At 44.5% G+C, this 23,102-nt stretch overlaps 1 protein-coding gene across 3 annotated transcripts in view; it reads right to left on the bottom strand.

Moving 5' to 3' along the window:
- FBXO42 (F-box protein 42) overlaps positions 1-6,750 on the bottom strand; it is a 101,677-nt gene extending 94,927 nt beyond the window's left edge. The window contains exon 1 of one of the 3 annotated variants that reach the window (XM_068967595.1): positions 6,731-6,750. The gene's annotated coding sequence lies outside the window, so the exon portion shown is untranslated. Of the gene's footprint in view, positions 1-3,463; positions 3,614-3,954; positions 4,027-6,730 lie in introns of those variants that run through there. The other 2 variants (XM_068967596.1, XM_068967594.1) reach the window with 2 other exon arrangements.
- Positions 6,751-23,102: the final 16,352 nt, after the last annotated feature.

The raw sequence follows: 23,102 nt of genomic DNA, 5'->3' as shown, positions 1-23,102 counted from the left end.
CACTTATCAGATTCATGAATATAAACAAGCATTAAAGTGTAAGATACTTCCACTTTTGAAGCAAAACAGAACAGAAGCATTGGGAAAAAATTAAATGCCTAGGAGAAAACTTTAGAAATTAAAAAGTAGAAACTTAATACAGGAAGAATCAGAACTCAAAGCAAATTTGCCTTCTGATACATACATGAGTAAGGAAACACAGAATTAAGCTTTACAAGAGTACCACTAAGTCATAATTTCACAAGACATTTGGAAGAATGTCACAAGAAACTACTTTAAAATAAGCCACAGTGTCATGAGCTTAACACTGGGCAGTTTTAAGATGACCTGTCTGTAGCTTCTACCTTTCTACACGTAAGCTAGAAACAAGGACGCACCACCCTCACTCTCTGCCAGCCACTACCTTAAAGCACCCGTCCTCAGTTAAGATGCAGACGGCGCATGTCCAATACTGCGCCACTCACAGATGCCGCTCAAGTCAGACTCCTGTGAAACTTCTGCAATGTGGGTACCAGCATGCTGCACCGATTATAAATCGCCACAGCATGAAGATGAGAAACCTGTATTGGACAGAAGTTCAAGATCAGAGATGCTAAGCAGCCTCAATCTACATAAATAGATTTTACAAAACAGTTTAGTGTAGTTCTGGCTTAAGCTGTCAGCTTCACCTCAAAAGAAGGACGTTCTTGCTTTATTTATTATTGGGAAAAGAGACAGTATTAATAATCACAAATAGTCAACATTCTAAGGGACAGACAACTCAACATTGATTAAGCGTGATCAAATTAAAATCATACAGTACTGCCTGTGCCCGTTTACAAAACAAAAACAAAAGCGTCATCACTCTAAAGTTGTCACCACTTAGTAATCTGAGATATTTTAATTGCAGCTGCAATGTTTGTGTTTATTTCTTGTGCATATGACTCACTCTCAAAAAGGTTCTCCCAAGACTGGTGGATTTTTGAGAATGCAGAAACCATAATTGGGGCACACTGTGTGGGAAGTGTCATAACAGTGAATGAATAAGAGAGGAAAAGAACTCATGATAGAATTTTTTTCTAAGTTTTTATAAAAAGCAGTTGCTCACAAAAGGGATATTTTTCTGCAGAATAATAGGAAAGGCTGGGGAAACCCACCCTGGCTCTAAGAAGACTTTCTCACTCCCTTGGTTGGAGTCAGTGCATTTTTTACACTGCAATGTATTTAACTAATTTCTTAGACTGGCTCCCAGACCATATTGCGAGCAACTTCAGACCTAAAGCTGTCTTGTCTTAGAATTATCAGGACCTACTTCCGAGATTGTCCAGCACTGAGAAGGCCCTCAATAGGCATCTTCACAAAACTGATCACTGAATAATCAATTTTACATTCATCGTCTATTTTACAAAGCATTTTCACAAACACTGTTATTTCACATAACAATCTTGTGAAGCGGGAAGGGCGTAATTTAAACAAATGGCTTCTGGTTTTATACAGACTGACTAAAACAAATCTGAAATCACAAAAACAATCATGTGTTTTTGTTCATCTTTGGAGTAACTTCTTGGGACTTCAGTATTCTTGTAAAACCTAGAGGTTCTGCTAGCATTTTCACGATGTGCAGCAGTCACACAGCTCTGAGTCTCACAGGAGGGTTGTAACTATTTGAAGCAGTTTTAGAGAAGGCTCTTCCAGAAATCAGACATTTGAGAAGCATCCTCAGCGATTTTTCCTGATCCTGTTGTTCTGTGACTCTGAGAAGAAACTGCAAAAGGCTAAACGCCGGAGAGTGAATGACGTCATGGATGTCACCAAGTTGCTTCAATACTTGATGATGATTTAGCACAACAACGCGACACGGCCTGCCAAGGAGTGTGATGTCAAACCACCAGCATGTTCTCTGCATTAACCTCATGACTCTTTATTAGCAAATTGATACGCAGAGTGGCTCTCCAACTTTCTAAACAGAGAAGTTGCTGGTTTAGGTTTATGTCCTTAGCAAAGGCATTGAGAAAATCTACAAATCCCTATGGAAGAGGCTTTAAGAGAGAGAGAGAAAAAAAAAAGGCCCCCAAGTTAGCTAACACTAAACAGTTGTTCCTCTAACAATTAAAAGCTTCTGAAACAGACTGAAAACCCGTGGATCAATATAGATAACAGTAATACTCATACCAGGCTTGTCAAAAGGTAACAGTCATAGGATATAAAATGACATCATACAACAGAAAGGAAACCAGTTTAAATACACACATATGCTCAAAATGAGGGATCTGAAACCGAGCATCACTATTCCCAGTAAAAGCTACAGACTAAATCTTAAATGCTCAACTCTAAACGACGCTATTTCCTCTCAGATTTTCTTGTCCCTTTAAACCCATGATGTCATCCTTCTTAAGCACCAGTTGAACAAATATAAGTCACAAAAGGTATCTGGTGTGTCCAAGCCAAGGCTATGGCCTCAACAATTTCCCATAGCACAGCTGCAACTGAAGCCATCATTCCGCATGGAAGAGACCGCGAGGCTTCAAACTGGCTTCTCTACTAGAGAAACAGAACCCAAGCCTCCAGATTAGCATCTGAACAACAGCGACAAAAGCTGTTCTCAAAAAGGCTAACTATAGTACAATGTCCCTGCCAGCAACTGAGAACGGGTAATGTGTTCTGAGCAACTGGAATCCCACCACAGAAAAGTCCAAAGACTATGGCAATTAAGAAATAAAGCTTTTATTCTCCTAACAAAATTCAGAGATCAGTAGACAAAAGCAATTGGGTATCGAAATCTTAACAATCCAAAGGTTTCAAAGGAACGAGGGCGTCATTAGCACCGAAGTTACTCTGCGGAGACTATCAAGATCTTACAACTGTTTTTTCTTCGTTTGCAAATTGGTTCCCACCCTCCACGGTTCCCTTTGCACAAACAATTCTCGCCAGAAGCCTTCCACTGTCACAACGTGGGCTGCTGTCTTAATCAAGGAGATCCGCAGTTCCTACTTCGCTGGGGGAACACTCAAAAAGCTAAAAGGGTAGGAAAGGTTGCTTGTGTTTCATTTTTTAAAGCCAATCCCAAAATCTTCCTTTTGCAGCTGCAGCTTCAGAGATGCTGGTCCTCGCCGCAGCCCTAATTCTGGAGAGCACCGGACTCCGGCGCCTCCCGAAAGGCGGTCAAGATTTGGGGGCGGGGTGGAAGGTGATCTGACACCTCAACGCCATCCTTACCCAGGTCACACACCCTTCGTGGCCCCGGAAGGGGGACGAAAACCGCCCTGCTAGAGGGCAGAGGCCGGGTTCGCCTATCCCAGAGGCTGCCTGGCAAAGGGATCTCCTCCCTGCCTCCCCCGGGGAGGCCGAGGAAGACCACGGCGAGGCCCCCAGGCCAGCCAGCACCGACCCCCGCGCGGGGTCCACGGCCTGGGCCGGACGCAGCACATAAAGGGCAGAAGGCGCCGGCTCCCAGCCGCGGCCCCGGGAGAGGAAGAGGCCTCACCTGGCCTAGCCCGCGCCACGTTCTCGGGTACGCTCCGCTGGCGAAGGCGGCGAGGGAACCCGGGACAGGACGCGAGCAGAGGCGCTGCGCCCCAGGCCGCGCCCGCCGCGCTCGGGACTCCTCACAGCTGGCGGGACACCGAGCCGCCCGGAGCCGCCATCTTCCTCCACTCAAACGCCGCCGCCGCCGCCGCCGCTCTGGCTGAGAAGACAGCGCGGAGCGCGCATGCGCCACGGGCCGGCGCGGAGGGCGCGCGCGCGCACTTGTCAGCGCGGCGCGGCCTGTGGGCGGTGCCAGATGGGAAGGTGCGTGCCGCCGCGCGCCGCCTCAGCCCGCCGCCGCCGCCCCAGCCCCGCACCCCCTGCAGGCCCCGGGAGGCTCTCCAAGGTCGGAACGCCGCCTGGGCAGCCGGGCTGGAGCGAGGGAGGAAGCGCCGCGCTTCTGCGCCCGCCCTTCCTCCGGGGCCCACACACGGCCTCAGAACCTCTCACCCGCACTGCTTGGGACAACCGAGCAGGTTTACCAGCGGCTTGAGCCTGTAATAGATGTCAGTTAGTTCACCTGTACTTCTCAGGGTCCGATGAGCTCAAGTGCTCTTGATGCCAACTGATGGAGAGAAGCTCAGTGCCTTGGTTATGCAAGCGAAGCCTCCCATAACTGTGTAACAACCACTGTGTGACTTGTTACTGACTCCATTTTTCAGGTGAGGAAACTAACGCACAGGATGTATCATTTTCCCAAAGCCACATTGCAGGGTAGTTGGGGTGCGGAGGTAAGATTTGAATTTAGGCGTAACTGGCTCGCAAGCTTTGCGCTTTCCATCGTTATTGCGATGGGATGGGTTCCAGCAGAGTCGCCCTTCCAAGGGAGCAATCTGGTGTGTAGATGCGAACCTTCCTGAAGTATCTGTACAGCATGTGGTCTAAGGAAATGCCAGAGACACAGAGCCCAAGGACTTTAGTCTTCACCCCAGGCACCTGACAATGAAGCAACCTTGAACTGCCAGCCCACCACCCTGGGATAAAGTGGACACTGGGACATCTCATAGGACATGGGGCTGGGTCAGAACCAAGTTTGCTCTCAAGTTGGGAAGGCAAGACGCCATTGAACAGATCTGGGTCAAGCTCACTCTGAAAAGCACTAGATCTGTGCTACACACTTGAATAATGCAAAGACCCCTGGTTAAACACTCATGGAGGGAGTTTTCTGGTGGTCCTGTCATTAGAAATCTGCCTTGCAATGAAGGGGACACCTATTCAATCGCTCATGCTGGAAGATCCCACTTTCCCGGGGGGCGGGGGCAACTAGGCCTCTGCATGGCAGTTACTGAACCAGTGGGTCCTGGAGCAGGTGCTCCACAACAAGAGCAGCCCGTCCACCAAGGAAGAGTAGCCCCTGCCCACCGCAAGTAGAGAAAGCCTGCTCAAAACAACCGAAGACCCTCCACAGCCAATAAGTAAATAAATCTTAGGGGGAAAAAAAAGCCTTTCAGTTAGGAAATGTCGCTGCAAAAGAGAAACGGTAGTTATATTTAGAAATGAATATTAAAATCATATCATTATAAATCCCAAGCTTGGCTTCCTGGCTGGCTCAGTGGTAAAGAATGTCTGCCAATGCAGGAGACAGGTTTGGTCCCTAGTCCAGAAAGATTGTACATGCCTCGAGATGACTAAGCCTGTGTCCCCCAACTACTGAGCTTGTGCTCTAGGGCTGGAGAGCCACGAATACCGAGCCCACGTGCCACAGCTGCTGAAGCCTGAGTGCTTACAAGACAGGAGGCTGCGACGAGAAGCCCACGCGCGGCACCCAGAGGAGCCCCGCCCACCGCGGGAGAAAAGCGCTTGCAGCAGGGAAGACCCCCGCGTCAAATAGTAAACTTTTTAAATCTCAAACTTAAAAACTGTCATGGAACGTGTGAACAATTTCCCACCCCCAAATACTCGGTGGAGCTCAGTGTTAGAAACACTGGGCCAGCTTGTAAGTGCTTCCTTTTAAAAATACAGGTTCTACCTTTTGGCTCTCTGGAGGTCAGCAACAACAAGCACCTCATGAAAGGCAGCAAAAAGGGAACCAAGAAGGAAGTGGTTGGTCTGTTTTCTAAGAAAGATTGGTATAATGTGAAAGCATCAGCTATGTTCAGTATAAGAAATATTGGAAAAACACTAGTCATAAAATCTCTGGGAACAAAAATCCCATCTGATGGCCTCTGGGGTTGTTGTTTTTGAAGTGAGCTTTGCTGATGTGCAGAATGATGAAGTGGCATTTTAAAACTTCAAGCTAATTACTGAGGATGTTCAGAGCATGCCGTCTGTTAGAAAACACACACACACACACACACACACACACACACACACACAGCTGGGGCATCCATGGTGGCTCAATGGTAAAGCATCCGCCTGCCAGTGCAGGACATCAGGGTTTGATCCCCGGGTCACATAATTGAATCCCTTTGCGGTACACCTGAAACTAACACAACATTGTGAATCAACTATATTTCACTTAAACTTTTTAATATAAATGAATAAATAATAAAATGCTGAAGAAGTTCAAGTTTGAGTTGGGAAAACACTTGGAGTTGTATAGTGAGGTGGTGATTCTGGAAAAGCTACTGGGGATGAGACAGGTACTAAAGTTGAATGAGCCAACAGATGTGGGCCATGCATCCAAGAATCTTATTAAAATTCAGACTTTTAACGATCATAAAAATCTTGTGTAAAAAACTGTAGGTTCCAGGGCCCAGTCTAGACACTGCCTCAGACGTCTTCTAAAGCTCCCCAGGGATTCTGATGGCCAGTTGGGTTTGGAACTCCTAGATCATGATAGAACAGGTTCAAATACAGAACCACTCCACCATGAATCTCCTAGCTCAAAGATAGCAGGGAGTTTTTGCACACTGCTTTATCACCAAATAGAGACTGGCACACATTAGAGATTCACTAAGTGTTGAACAAATAAATGAACTGGGAATCTGAAAGCAAGGCATCCAGTCAAATATTAGTGAGTACCCACAGCAGCCCACTCCACTGTTCTCGCCTGGAAAATTTCACTGCCAGAGGAGCCTGGCAGGCTACAGTCCACGGGTCACAAAAAAGTTGGGCATGGCTTCGTGACTAAACAAGAACAATGTGCCAAGCCATAGTAATGTACTTTTTAAAAAGTCTAGTAATATACTTTTAAATAAAACAACAAAGTCCTTGACCTCATGGAGGCCCCACAGTTTACTGGGAGAGACAGAAAATACTGTGTAAACAGGCCAATAAAAATTACCATTGATGATAAGCCCAAAAGCAGTCGTATTCTTAGAGCGATGACAGTCGATGCACAGTGTCTGCTTTCCTTATGCACCAAACGCTGCTACTTCAGCTTCCTGGCGGCTCAGACAGTAGGCAGAGTCTGCCTGAAATGCAGGAGACCTGGGTGCTGTCCCTGGGTTGGGAAGATGTCCTGGAGAAGGAAATGGCAACCTGCTTCAGTATTCTTGCCTGGAGAATCCCATGGACAGAAGAGCCTGGTGAACTGCAGTCCATGGGTTGCAAAGAGTTGGACAAGCGACTAACTCTTCTGTGTTGTACAACTTCTAAACACTGCTAAGTGCGTGCCTTTGTTGAGCTTATTTTGCAGATGATGAACCTGAAGTACGCTGGGATTAAGGGGCTTAACCTAAAGTCACAGTGGGTTTGAACCCAGGTGGTCTCTCTTCAAAGACTTTGCTACTGAACTCTGTACAGTGTAGCTTCTGACAAACAAAAGGAACATATGGTTAAGGTCAGTTAATCTATGGCCCGGAATATCAGGAGAAAAACTGGATATTACCTCCTAGGTCATGGAGGTTTGGGGGCAGGGAGGATAGATGATGAAATCATGTTTTAGATAGAACAGTCTCTCTGCACGGTGAAGACAGAGTGGGACGTGACTGGAGATGAGGGGACAAAAGAAAGCCAGGATGAGAGGAATGGCCATGACCCCATCCCTCCAGTGTCATCCAGAGGCCACCACAACAACTACTGAAATGAATTTCCTATGTATTTACTTACTTAGAATAAAAAATATACGACATAAATTTCAAAGGGTACAAACGGACATATAATGAAAATGAGGTCCATCCTGCCGTCTCCCAGCTTCCTGGCAGACTTCGCCTCTCCACCAAGATGACCACCATTACGAGTTCCTTATGCCTTTCAGAGATGCACACACAAATACACATATAAGCTTAAAACCTGCAAAAGCAAACTATATCCACTGCTCTGTACCTTGTTTTTCTAATAACTGTGGTTCTGAGACCTTTTGAAGTCAGTTTATTTGGAACCGCCTACATTTTGTTCCTAGTTCATTCTATTCCTTTGCATGGCTGGTCCATATATTTTTAAAACAAATCCTCTAGTGATAGGAATTTGTTTCTAGTCTTCTGTGATTATAAACAAACAGCAATGAATATCCTTATATATTTATTTGCATATGAGTAAATGCATCTGTAGGGAAATTTCCTAGCAATGCAGTTGCTGGAGGACTTCCCTGGGCAAGGACTGAGGCAGTCCAGTGGTTACAATTTCACCTTCCAACGCAGAGGGTGTGGGTTCGTCCTGGTAAGTAGGCGCCTACATGCCTCCTGACCAAAAGACCAAAACATAAAACAGAAATAATATTGTAACATATGCAGTAGAATTTATAAAATGGTCCGCATAAAGAAAATATTTTAAAAAAAGGAATTGCTGGGTTAACAGACATGCACATCTTAAATACTGGTAGGGGGTTCATGGGCTTTCCTGGCAGCTCAGCTGGTAAAGAATCCACCTGCAATGCAGGAGACTCCAGTTCGATCCCTGAGTTGGGAAGATCCCCTGGTGAAGGGATAGGCTACCCACTCCAGTATTCTTGGTCTTCCCTGGTGGCTCAGAAATTAAAAATAATTTACCTGCAATGTGGGAGACCTGAGTTCAATCCCTGGGTTGGGACTATCCCTAGAGGAGGGCATGGCAACCCACTCCAGTATTCTTGCCTGGAGAATCCCCAGGGACAGAGGAGCCTGGCGGGCTGCATGGGGCCACAAGCAGATACGACTGAGAGACAAAGTGCAGCACGGGGTTCATAGAAAAATCAAGGCAATTCCAAAAAACATCAACTTCTGCTCCACTGACTATGCTAAAGCCTTTGTTGTGTATGGAGTACAACAAACTGGAAAATTCTGAAAGAGATGGGAATACCAGACCACCTTACCTGCCTCCTGAGAAACCTGTATGCAGGTCAAGAAGCAACAGTCAGAACTGTAGGGAAATTGGAAAAGGAATATGTCAAGGCTGTATCTTGTCACCCTGTTTATTTAACTTATATACAGAGTACATCATGAGACATGCCGGGCTAGATGAAGCTCAAACCAGAATCAAGATTGCTGGAAGAAATAACCTCAGCTATGCAGATGACACCACCCTAATAGCAGAAAACAGAGAGGAACCAAAGAGTCTCTTGAGGAAAGTGAAAGAGCAGAGTGAAAAAGGTGGCTTAAAACTCAACGTTCAAAAAACTAAGATCATGGCATTGAATCCCATCACTTCATGGCAAATAGATGGGGAAACAATGGAAACAGTAACAGTTTATTTTCTTGGGCCCCAAAGTCCCTGCAGATGGTGACTACAAGCCATGAAATTAAAAGATGTTTGCTCCTTGGAAGAAAAGTTATGACAAACCTAGACAGCGTATTAAAAAGCAGAGACATCCCCTTGCCAACAAAGGCCCATCTAGTCAAAGCTATAGTTTTTCCAGTAGTCATGTATGGATGTGAGAGTTGGACTATAAAGAAAGCTGAGCACTGAAAACTTGATGCTCTTGAACTGTGGTGTTGGGAGAGGACTCTTGAGAGTCCCTTGGACTGCAAGGAGATCAAAGCAGTCCATCCTAAAGGAAATCAACCCTGAATATTCATTGGAAGGACTGATGCTGAAGCTGAAGCTGGGAAAGATTGAAGGCAAGAGAAGGGAGCAACAGAGGATGCGTTGGTTGGGTGGCATCATTGACTCAATGAACATGAGTTTCGAGCAAACTGGAGATACTGAAGGACAGGGAAGCCTGGCATGCTACAGTCCACAGAGTCCCAAAGAGTCGGACAGGACTGAGCGACTCAACAAGGAGTGGCCATTTCTTTCTTAACTGCCTACATGCCCTCAGCTTGGAAATCAGATGGAGAATGTTCTCACTATGGGCTTTACTCTTATATTTCTATCACATGCCAGACTGTTCCATGTCGTAGCTCAAACGTACCTAAGTTCTGAGTGCAAATCACTAAGCCCCGACCATGGTATAACGATCATATCTCTTAAGAAAGAGAAGCTTGTCCTCTAGGGTCTCTGCCTGTGCTTGTCTATGCCACTGCACCAACTTTGGGGGCTTTCCCCTTGGAGGAAGAAACTGCCACCACTTCCTCAATTTATTCATTTTTGGCCATGCCACAGAGCATGTGGGATCTTGGTTCCCCCACCAAGGACTGAACCAATACCCCCTGCATCAGAAGGACGGAGTTTTAACCAATGGACCACCAAGGAAGTCCCCCACTTCCTCAATTTTAGACTTCACTTGATTCCGTCCCTTCATTTTAGAGATGAGGAAGGGACTTGCCCAAGATCACAGGCCTACATGATTAATTAGGGCTGGGCTCTTGATTACCTATTTGGTGGAACAAAAGCTGTTTCCTTTGCGGCATCCTCAAATGATCTCCAAGATATCTATCTTTCTGGTCTCCTGGAAGATTCAGTCAGGAATGCTCATCAAACTCCTTTGTTAAAGCTCCTTGCCAAACGTAACACAATTGTAAGAAACTATCGCCCTCTGCTGGTAACATGAAGTAACTTACAAAGCCTTAACTGACTGCAACTAGGAAAAACTATCGAGAAGGCAATGGCACCCCACTCCAGTACTCTTGCCTGGAAAATCCCGTGGATAGAGGAGCCTGGTGGGCTGCAGTCCATGGGGTCACGAAGAGTCGGATACGACTGAGCAACTTCACTTTCGCTTTTCACTTTCACACACTGGAGAAGGAAATGGCAACCCACTCCAGCGTTCTTGCCTGGAGAATCCCAGGGACAGGGGAGCCTGGTGGGCTGCCGTCTGTGGGGCCGCACAGAGTCGGACACGACTGAAGTGATTGAGCAGCAGGAAAAACTAATCACATCTCAAAAAGTGAGGCTTAGGTGATGCCTGACTGATGGTCTCATCGACCATGTTGCGGCCAAGGCGGTTAGAACAATTTACTTAAAAGAATGAGCTCAGGGCTGCCCTGGTGGCTAAGTGGTTAAGAATCCTCCCGCCAGTGCAGGGTACATGGGTCAATCCCTGGCCAGCAAAGATTCCACACGCTGCTGCAGGGCAGCTAAGCCTGTGCACCACAACTTGACTGAAATCTGTGCTGTAGAGCCCATGAGCTGAAACTACTGAGCCCACACACCTATAGCCTATACTCCGCAACAAAAGCCCCTGCAAGGGGAAGTCCACACATCGAACAATCTAGTGGCCCTAAGGCCTGATGCCGGGAGGGATTCGGGGCAGGAGAAGGGGACAACAGAGGACGAGATGGCTGGATGGCATCACCGACTCGATGCACCTGAGTTTGAATGAACTCCGGGAGTTGGTGATGGACAGGGAGGCCTGGCGTGCTGCGATTCATGGGGTCGCAAAGAGTCGGACATGACTGAGTGACTGAACTGAACTGAAAGCCCATGCAGCAATGAAGACCCACCGCAGCCATAAGTGAATTAATCTTTTTTTTAAGAATTGAGTTCACAGGAGGATGTATTTAAAGTATAGTTCCAGAGAGTGAACAAAACAAAATCTTTGATCTTTCAAGTTGGTCAAGACTTTCATGGTATTAGTAGTATTTTAGAGCAGAGTATTTGAACTGCTGAAAAGTGGAAATGAAGTCGCTCAGTCGTGCCCAACTCTTTGCGGCCCCATGGACTGTAGTCTACCATACTCCTCCATCCATGGGATTTTCCAGGCAAGGGTACTGGAGTCGGTTGCCATTTCCTTCTCCAGAGGATCGATCCAACCCAGGGATCAAACCCAGGTCTCCTGCATTGTAGGCAGACACTTTACTATCTGAGCCACCAGGGAAGTCGTTTGAACTGCTAGTGGAATGTATATGTGAAGTGCCAGTAAGAAACCTAGCTATATGAATTGGAAACATTAGGTCAGTTCAGGGTTGGAGATGAACTTTTGGAGTCACCAACTGCAGGTGACTTACACCAGAGGCATCTTGGTAAAAACAATGGACTGAGGACAGACCAAGAGATGACTGAAATTCCAGACACAGGAAGTCATGAACCCAGAAAGCTAGTAAGCATGTTACTGTAACTTCTAAATAAAGACTAGTAACAGTTAACTCGTGACTGTAATTTATAATAATCATTAGGCATACAAATGCAACATTTCTCAACAGGAAACTCACTTTAGAAAGATTAAATGGCATGCTAAAAATATGAGAAGAAACCTACTCTGAGAAGGCATTCTAAGATAACTTGATTGTAGCAGCCAAAAGCAACACTACTAAATATGTTTTCAATACTGAGAGGCCTACCGGAACACATCAGAGAGAATAAAACACAAGTTGTCTGCCTCTTCTGCTTTCATGTTTTGGCAAAAAAAAAAAAAGATTAGAGAAGTGAGAATTATAAATCTTCTTAAGGCAGGCAGGGGCTTCCCCAGCGGCTCAATGGGTAAAGAGTCCGCCTGCAACACAGGAGACCCGGGTTCAATCCCTGGGTCAGGAAGATCCCCTGGAGAAGGAAATGGCAAGCCACTACAGTATTCCTGCCTGGAGAATCCCATGGACAGAGAGCCTCGTGGGCTACAGTCCATGGATCACAAAGAGTTAGACACAAGTGAGCACCACTGAATTAAGGCTGGCCAGACACCGCCATAATGATAACAGCTAATCCTTAAAACTTGTACTGTAGGTTAAGCATTTTCCTAAGGTTTTCAGCACAGTAACTCATTTAATCCTTACAGTTTACCTTTGAAGGAGTTGTTATTATTATCCTTTCTTAACTGGGGGAAATTGAGGCACAGAAACCCTAAGTACCTTCCAAAGATCACACAGCACGTTAAAGTTGCAAGTGTCCAAAAACAAAACAAACAGAGAACACTTTAGGAAGACACATAAAGTGAGTTTCTAAGGTGTTGTTAATGTATATGTCCATCATTAAAGACTCAGGAGAACGTCAATATTCTGGCCATCCAGCTCAGGTGCAATTCTATCAACTCATGTTGATAAAACAACTAATGTTTTCACCTCACAGTGGAGGATATAGTGTTAATAGATGCTTGGAATACTGCTTTACGAGGAGGAAATACTGTAATCATTTTCACTGTATCAGATAGAAATACTAAAATTTGTATGCATCAGTGGATATTTTTCATCCTTTTGTTACCAAGCAAGGGCTCACTGTCTGCAACACACAGAAGCCAACACTATGGCACCAGCTTTTAAAAAAAGAATGACTTTTATTGTGAGGTCAGTCAACAGGAGGCAGGGCTCAGATCTGTCTCCCCATCCAGGGTTCAGGGTGAAATGTAAGGGGTTAGGGGAATTTCAAACTTGGCACAGTCTTATTGGCTAGTTTCGAAGGTCAGAAAGCCAATTGGAAGCAAGCTACTTGGACAACCGGAAGCTGGATTTTTCTTGTTGAAGAACTTCTTGCTGGTGAAAGGATGCAGTGGCAACAGTCTGTTTCATGAGTTCTGTAAACTGAAGATTCTAGGTCGCGGCGTCATCCTGGAGACATGGGTTCCCATCTTCCACACGTGCAGCGCTGTCTGTAAAACAACTCAAGGCTTGGTTAGTCAACAGCCTATTGGAGGAGGCCAGCCAGGGTAAACAGGTCAGTGCTTTCTGTGCTATTTCCCCCCTTTTCTTGGTACATTCCTCAGTCTTAAGGGAAACAGAGCAACGTCCGCTCTAGCTGTAGGAAATGCTCTCAGTCACAGGAATAATGCAGACGGAAGCGGCTCGCAAGGCGGTCTCTACTTCCGCAAAGTTGCGGGAGCGGGAGCAGCGAGTGGGAAGCGCTCCCGGTTTTCATCCCTAAAACGCAGGTTCCCTCCCCTGGTCCCTCACAGGCTGAGGACCACAGGGTCACAATCTTCCCCGAACGGCGCCTAAGATTTTATTGGTCGCTGGGGGTCATGCGTGATACTTGTAAGCTTCTGAGTGGAGGGTTTATATTAAATCTTTTCTCCAGCCCTTTAGTTCTTTGCCGGTGTCCAGGGTGGAGCCCACCAAGTCGGCCTGCCAAGTTGTTCTTATGAGGAAGAGAAACCAGGAAGGCAAGAAAACAGAAGACCGACGAGTCACCCTCCCAGGACTCTTATTCACAAGCCAGATGCATACATACACACACAGACAGAGATGCCTTCCTATTCAGCTATTCTAAAAAAATCAATATGAATCCATTTCTTCAGTCTCTCTTCTTTGGTAGAAAAGACCATGTGTTTCTTACAAGTCCCACCCCCTTTTTATGATGGTCGATGATTCTTTTCTTCGAACTCAGCATGGAATGACTTTCACGTTCAGACTCCTCCAGGAATAGAAGATTGCTATGACAGGCTGCAGCGGACTGCCTGGTGAGAGCTGCTTCTATTCATCTTTGGATTAGGCTCCTGACACAGGGAATGAGGCAACACCCTAGGGTATTTCAAGTGCGACAGTAAGGGTAGTCAAGATAGACATCATGATGCCTCCCCATCTCCCAAACCACTGTCCCATCAAACTGAACAACGGGTCACCTATCCCTGAGCTTTCGGCCGACTCATTACCCAAGGTGGTCAGACCTTGCAAGGCCCTTGTTATTGTGCCATCAGGGGCCGTGTTGTTGGGTATGGAAGTATGACATTAACACCATACCATAACACATACTCCTACCTTTTCTGCCAGAATCATGTCTGAAAGTGAAAATGAAACTCATTCAGCCGTGTCCGACTCTTTGCGACCCCATGGACTATACAGTCCGTGGAATTCTCCACGCCAGTATACCAGAGTGGGTAGCCTTTCCCTTCTCCAGGGCATCTTCCCAACCCAAGGATCAATCCCAGGTCTCCTGCATTGCAGACAGATTCTTTACCAGCTGAGCCACAAGGGAAGCCCAGAAGCATGTCTAAGGCCAGTCAATTTTCCCCAGGCCATTTTGCTGGTAGCATCTGTTTTGCTATTCCCATTAGAGCATCTCTGGTATAGTTAACAAACCTCTGTTGGTTGTAGTAAATATAGTTTATCCAATCAACATTTTTGTTAATGGTGGACCACCAGAATGATACTGACTCAAACCTTGCTGCTATTTGGTTTCCAGCCTTGGATTCATTAGGAATACCTCTATGGACCCCAGCAGAATAAATATATAGGGATCAGATGACCCACCTGGGGCAAGGGTGTTCCTTCTGGCTCTATGGTTAGTCTGCTTAAGAGATGGATCCGAGTGTCAAAATGCCAGGGTGGAAAGGATAGCCAATTGAACGAGAGTGCAAATTCCACTCCAACTGGCCGGTAGAGTCTCAAGCAATGGTCCTCCACAACACCAAATGTCTTCCCAGGCCACAGTTCATGCAGAATGGTGGTTCATCCCCTCAAAGGACCGGCCTTCACTGCACCCAGACACATTCCCCAAGAATGCTAACTGTTCCCCCCACCTAGAGAGGCACGAGGTATAGTTTGCATTACGGAATGGGGGTTTGACAGTCTTTGGGGGTTATGCCTCGGACCCTTCACAGTCACGAACATTAGTGACAAGGTCCTGCAGGATTTATCACCCCGGGGCCACATGTCCTGAAAGAGGAGTATCATGCGTTCTATGCCCATAGCATCTGAGGTCCATCCGAGCGGCAGTGGCACCACTGAGACTCCGGCCTACCTGTTGCGCAAGCGTAACAGTTGCTCTTATTTCAAGTGCGCACAGAATATTCAATCCATTCCAGCCAGGCATTTGTCTCCTCATATCCTGTCTCAATTTCTACGGTCTGTTGTAAATCTTTTACCTCTAATTTGTTATGTCTATGACCTTGAGCTCATGGTAATCCCAGGCTATACCTTCCTATCCATCCTGGTAGGTGCCAAGGCTATAAGTTACTACCACAAATCCATTGAGTTTCATATCAATCATTCTCTGTAACGGTAATAATAGGCATAGTTCACAAAGTACTCAGCCTAGTTTTATAATAATACTAGGTTGATCATTCTTAGTATGATTTAATTGTTCCCAACATAAAGAGCTTTTAAACTTAACGATAGCCTGGTGTTAAGCATATATAGACCCATCCCATAATTGTGGGAATTTTCCTTTTAGTAGTCAAGAGGTCACATCTTTTTTGATTGAGACTTAGCTTGTTACTGAGTTTAAATGACCCTAAGAAAACACTTAAATCTATGACCCAGGGTCAGAGCAGGTATTATTAACTGACCAAGTGAGAGGATCCCATCTAGTAATATCATGAATAGAGAGAACAGGACTGAACTCTCTTTTAAAATAAACTTTCTAGGGTCTATCCAATCAGAGCCCTGGAGAGGAGAAATCCACCAAGGTAACCCGGAAGTACTAGGCCGCAACCCGACAACTGGATTGAGCTTTAAATTAGCATAGAATCGTGTCTATGATAGAAAACGTTCAATTGATGTGCAAAGGTCCAAGGAATCAAGAAAGCGTTGTAAATGACCCTAGAATCAGGTCGGGCATCTTGGGCAAGCTGTCTACTTCTGACGTCATCGTCTTCTCACCCTCGTGCAGTTTCCTCTGTCTGAGCATCGTTTTAAGGTGAGTTTGAGGTCAGCCAGTCCTCTTTATAGACCAGTCCAGTGGAGGGGCCTTTGGAAGTGGGAGTTAGTCCAGGAGTCAATTTTCCTTCAATTTCACTGTGCATGAGCCAGTTAAGAGTAGCTGATAAAAGGTCCTTCCAGCCAGGTTGGAGACAGTTCCTTAAATTATGTCTTTTTCCAGTCTTGGTTGCAGGTCGCGAGGCATCTGATCTTTATCCAAAGACAGATTATTGAGCTAAGCTTCAGAAACAAACTGAGAGTATCCTTTAATAATTCAATTAAATTTTACATTAATATATCCTAACAGCAGAGATCTATTCAGGAAATGAATCTTAGTAGATACAGACTGGGATTTAACACTCATTGAAACATCCTTTTCTCCCTAAAATCACCCTCATTTTTACCAAATATAACCAAATTAAGACTTGTTTACAAAGTAGGTCTATTCTCAATAAACTTGACCTGATTATTTATATAACCATAATTGATCATAAACTTTTGTGGGTTTTTTTTGCTTTGCTGAAACTTTTATGGAGTCTCAAACTTAACTTTAAAATAAAACCTTTCAGGGGTAGGAAAGTCATCCCAAAGGCTTATCACACATTTTGCCTAACAGATCTAAGTGAATTCCTCCCTTTCTCAAGGTCTCCAAAACTGAGATTTCTGTACCTATTAGTGAGATAACCTTCCTAATCTATCTGATGAAGTTACTGGAACCCTAAGAGTTTCCAATTTCTGAAGGGCTCAGATAGAGAAAAAAGGTAAATGTTTCAATTTGTTTATTAAATATCATTTTACCAAATTTCTGTTAAGTCATAATTAGTTTGAGGGGAAGGTTTCCTAAGATCTGGAAAACAGATTCAAACGAGTAATTTTTCAGAAACCATAAAAGTGATAAGCATATTTGCCAATTCATTCAGTCCTTTTGTTAACCTTTGTACAGTCATCAGGTTTCCCGCTAGAATCCTTTAATTTCTTACCCAGTTCAGAAACTTGTATTTATCCAAAAGTCCTTTCTATAAATCTTCTTGAAGAGGAAGCATTTTCACAAGAAACTCGGTTAGTGCTGTGACAACACTTTAAGATAGTAATTAGAGTTATGGCAACATTTTACCTGAATATATCAGAATTTACATCGAAATTGTTTCTAGGATATCTGTATTAGTAACATTCACCATACAATAGACCCGAGACTTACTGTTCACCTGACAATACTTCCCATGTAATTCAACACGGAAGTTGAACCCAATTAATGTAATATCTCCCTTTGGGATGTTTCAGGGGCCCTCTGAAGCTTCCCAAAGTTAGCTAGAAGCCAAAAGTGCTTCATAGAATGATTTAGGAAGTTTTGTCAACAAATATCAGAAAGGTTTCAAGCACTCAGTCAGATGGGACTATAGGTCACTGTGAAACAATAGCTATTCACTCAGCCAAAGTAACAACATGGGATTTCAGAGGCGAATACAGAACAGACCATGTAAGAGGCAAATAAACTTAAATCTATTGTCAAATGCAGTTCAACATCTGAAGAAAGTGTGTCCTTTTAACAGAGAGAAAAGCCAAATTCAAGTTTTTGCGCCAGCTTATTTTTAGTCATTAACAGTCCCAAATTTCTTTAGCTTCTTTGTAAGAGGAAACTAATGTTCAGTAATAAATGTTTCAAAATCTTACTCTATTTGGAAATGAGATAGCTAGTCAGTGAACTTCCATCACTTAGTTTAGCACAACCCAATTCAAGTTACCCCAATTTGGACAGACTATTTCAAACAGACATTCCTAAAGCATAATTATTCTTAATAGAGTTTATCTAAAAGCTCATATCTCATTTACATTTTTTTGAAGTTTATTCACTCAAAAAGACCATAGTTTTCTTACATAGCTGCTTCTTGCTGAGTAGCAGCATTATTATAACAGATTATTATAGCAGATTATTATAACAGGAATGAAATTGTTTTTGCACTTGATTGTATACATTCACAAGTCCTGCTTTGAATTCTAAAGTCTCAGGCAATCATCATGAGAGTGGGGGAGGTCTTTTTAAATATACGAGACAGATAATAAGTAAAAAAATTGGTGAGTAAAAAAATTAACCCTATGATACACAGAACTATGACTCCCAATTTTAACAGTCCTCCAAAAACATACCTTATTCTTTAGGAGTCCATGAAACCAAGAAACAGAAATGCAAGAAAGCAAAATGGCTATCTGAGGAGGCCTTACAAATAGCTGTGAAAAGAAGAGAAGTGAAAACCAACGGAGAAAAAGAAAGATATACCCAAATTGAATGCAGAGTTCCAAACAGCAAGGAGAGATAAGAAAGCCTTCCTCAGCGATCAATGCAAAGAAATAGAGGAAAACAATAGAATGGGAAAGACTAGAGATCTCTTCAAGAAAATTACAAGAGAACATTTCATGCAAAGATGGGCACAATAAAAAACAGAAATGGTATGGACCTAACAGAAGCAGAAAATATTAAGAAGAGGTGGCAAGAATACACAGAACTAGACAAAAAAGATCTTCACGACCCAGATAATCATGATGGTGTGATCACTCACACTCACCAAGAGCCAGACATCCTGGAATGTGAAGTCAAGTGGGCCTTAGGAAGCATCACTATGAACAAAGCTAGTGGAGGTGATGGAATTCCAGTGGAGCTGTTTCAAATCCTGAAAGATGATGCTGTCAAAGTGCTGCACTGAATATGTCAGCAAATTTGAAAACTCAGCAGTGACCACAGGACTGGAAAAGGTCAGTTTTCATTCCAATCCCAAAGAAAGGCAATGCCAAAGAATGCTCAAACTACTGCACAATTGCACTCATCTCACACGCTAGTAAAGTAATGCTCAAAATTCTCCAAGCCAGGCTTCAGCAATACGTGACCTATGAACTTCCAGATGTTCAAGCTGGTTTTAGAAAAGGCAGAGGAACCAGAGATCAAATTGCCAATATCTGCTGGATCATTGAAAAAGCAGGAGAGCTCCAGAAGAACATCTATTTCTGCTTTATTGACTATGCCAAAGCCTTTGACTGTGTGGATCACAGTAAACTGTGGAAAATTCTGAAACAGATGGGAATACCAGACCACCTGACCTGGTTTCTTGAGAAACCTGCTCCCCTGTATGCAGGTCAGGAAGCAACAGTTAGAACTGGACATGGAACAACAGACTGGTTCCAAATAGGAAAAGGAGTACATCAAGGCTGTATATTGTCACCTGCTTATTTAACTTATATGCAGAGAACATCATGAGAAACGCTGGGCTGGAGGAAGCACAAGCTGGAATCAAGATTGCCAGGAGAAATATCAATAACCTCAGATATGCAGATGACACCACCCTTATGGCAGAAAGTGAAGAGGAACTAAAAAGCCTCTTGATGAAAGTGAAAGAGAGTGAAAAAGTTGGCTTAAATCTCAACATTCAGAAAACGAAGATCATGACATCCGGTCCCATCACTTCATGGGAAATAGGTGGGGAGACAGTGGAAACAATGGCAGACTTTATTTCTGGGGCTCCAAAATCACTGCAGATGGTGATTACAGCCAAGAAATTAAAAGACGCTTACTCCTTGGAAGAAAAGTTATGACCAACCTAGACAACATATTAAAAAGCAGAGACGTTACTTTGCCAACAAAGGTCTGTCTAGTAAAGGTTATGGTTTTTCCAGTGGTCATGTATGGATGTGAGAATTGGACCATAAAGAAAGCTGAGTGCCCAAGAATTGATGCTTTTGAACTGTGGTGTTGGAGAAGACTCTTGAGAGTCCCTTGGACTGCAAGGAGATCCAACCAGTCCGTCCTAAAGGAGAGCAGTCCTGAGTGTTCACTAGAAGGACTGATGCTGAAGCTGAAACTCCAATCCTTTGTCCACCTGATGTGAAGAGCTGACTCATTTGAAAAGACCCTGATGCTGGGAAAGATTGAAAGCGGGAGGAAAAGGGGACAACAGAGGATGAGATGGCTGGATGGCATCACCAACTCAATGGACATGGGTTTGGGTAAACTCCGGGAGTTGGTGATGGACAGGGAGGCCTGGCATGCTGCGGTTCATGGAGTCGCAAAGTCAGATACGACCGAGCAACTGAACTTAACTGAAACCATGTTATTTCAAACATTTTTAGTGATTGAATATTTATTTATATAGGCCTGGACCAGACTTCTGGACAGAAGCTGTCTACTTTGAAGATGTCCTCATCTCTTCCCAGCCAGGTGGAGTCTTAGCTGTCCTGTTTCTAGATGAAAAGTAACTTAAGGTCAGTTAAGGGTTCACAAGTGTAATCAGGGGTCAAGAAATCAGTAAGGGGTTTCCAGGCCCCACCAGTGTTAAGGCGGCTGGTGTGCTTACTTCCTCCTGTCTATAAAGAGTGTCCCCTGTTCGAGAACTGTAAAGGGGACAGGGAGCTGCTGGTTAGAAATGGGTACTATTTTTACTCAGGAGTGGTATACCCAGGGTTTAACTCTTTTTAGCTCTACTGCAGAATGTGTAAACAGAAGAACTGCACAGGGTCTATCCACCTGGGCCGCAGCTGATCTTCAGCGAAGCACTGTTTCCAAATTTCAGGAGGACCCAATTCCCTGGGCTTCTGCATTGCAAAGGAATGTCTGTGGGAAACATTAATCAACTACAGAATAAGACAGCGCCAAGAGACTTTACACATTTTATACTATCTAATCATTTCACAATGGGATCACTTTCAAGACTGCAATACTACTCAGCCTTAAGGCAGGGTCTCCCATGTAACAGTCCATAGGCGCTCAAGTGGCCTTTGCTTCTAGGGGCCATTCTTACCCTCCTCATAAGGGCAACTGTTAAGACCTCATCTCAAGTGAAGTTGGCTTCCTGACATACTTTGAGGGCTCCATCAAGCATGTAACTTCTATTGTAGCCCAAGGGCCCCGGAGACCCCTTGAGTTACCCCAGCTATGAAATCTCCTCTGCTGTCACTTTGAATTGAAAGAGGCAACCCAAAACGAGGGCTAGTTTCTTTCAGTAAGGCCTTTTTACCTAGGAAGCTCTCTCTCTGGTGTGGAAAATCTTCAACCCATTCTGTGAGGGTGTCCACAAATACCAGCAAATACCTATAATGTCCCATGGCTCTTGGCGCAACAGTGAAGTCTATTTGCCAATCACCTCCTGGTTCTGTTGGAGGTGGCCCAGTTTTAGGGTTGTTTCTGGTGCAAATCAGGCGGTTTTGTATTATCTTTTGAATGGTCCTTTGCATTTATGGACTAACAATAAACTTTTGTAGACAATGATAGGTCGTATCCTTCCTATAATGGGTTCCTTGATGTAGTTGAGTATAATTCTTCCCATTAAATGCTGCAATCTAAGCACCAGTTCCTGTTCATTATATATCCAGCCTCTTCGTTTGTTACTCATCATCATCCAAGACTCAAAAGTCAACATAAAATCCCCATTCATCATCTCTCTCTAGATCCATTTCTGAAAACTGATCGGTCAGGTCAGGTCGAGGACACTGTTGTTCAATTACTTGCATACAGTCGTGAGCAGGTCCTTCTGTTGCCCCAGGGAGCAGAGTGGCTGGGTTTAAAGCAGACACCTCCTTTAATGTCACATTCCGGCTGTTACACAGGATGGCTCGGTATTTTCCTAGCCTCTTTGCAGTAAGCACACATCCGCCCTTTCGTTCAAGTAAAGGCTGCACACGGTGCGGGGTGTGCACACTGGTAGGACCACCCTTGGTGAACTTTTCAGCTTCCTGTAAAAGGTCACAGGTTGCAGCCACAGCCCGGAAGCAAACTGGCCATCCTTGACTTACAATATCCAATTGTTTGGAAAAGTAAGCTACTGGCCTTCTGGCAGTATCTAAATTTTGAGTTAGCACTCCAAGACTCACACCCTGTCTTTCATGCACAAAAAGGTCAAATGGCTTTCTACTGTCCGGGAGACCAAGGGCTGGGGCTGTTGAAATTTTCTCCTTGATGGTATGGAATGACTCAAGGCATTCAGCAGTCCAGTTTAATGGCTCACTGACACTTCTTTTGAGAGCCTCATAGAGAGGTTTGACTATGAGTCCAAAGTTAGGAATCCAAATACGACAAAACCCAGCCTTTCCCAAGAATCTTTTCAGTTGCTTTCTGGCGGTGGGCACATTCACCCCAGCTATTGCCTCCCTTCAATCTGGCAACAGATTTCTCTGACCTTTTGACAACTCGACTCCTAGATACTTCACAGTTGGTTGAGAAATTTGTGCCTTTTCTTTGGAGACTTTATATCCCCGGTCTGCCAAAAAGTTTAAAGTGAGGACTGTATTTTGGTCTGAAGCTTCCTTAGTTTTACTAGCAATTAGTATATTACCCACATACTGGAGTAAGATTCCTTCATTTAATTGGAGATCCTTCAAGTCCTTCAAAAAGGCCTCCACAAAGATGGCGGTGGCATTTTTAAACCCTAGTGGAAGGACCGTCCAGCAATACTGCTGCTTTACGTTTGTCTCTGGATCATCCCACTCGAATGCAAACAGTTTCTGGGATTCAGGACTGAGGGGTATGCAATAAAAGGCATCTTTTAAGTTCAGAACTGTAAACCAGCAAACGTCTCCAGATAAATCTGTAAACAAAGTATAAGGATTTGGCATCACTGAAGGTATATCCTCTACAATTTGGTTGATAGCTCGCAAATTCTGCACAAAAAGATACTCTCCAGTCCCAGGTTTTTGTACTAGCAAGATAGGAGTGTTATATGGGGACTGACATGGGTGAATTAATTGGTATTTAAGAAAGGTGTTTATCAGAGGCTTTCTTCCTTCCTTTACATCCCTGTTCAAAGGAGGCTGCTTTACCTTTGGAACCTGGGCACCTGGACGGAGTTTTACTACTACTGGGTCAGCTGTCTTGGC

The sequence above is a fragment of the Capricornis sumatraensis genome, chromosome 3 (genome assembly GCF_032405125.1).
Source record: "Capricornis sumatraensis isolate serow.1 chromosome 3, serow.2, whole genome shotgun sequence".
NCBI classification, from domain to species: domain Eukaryota; kingdom Metazoa; phylum Chordata; class Mammalia; order Artiodactyla; family Bovidae; genus Capricornis; species Capricornis sumatraensis.
This window is presented reverse-complemented; position numbering and strand designations above follow the sequence as displayed.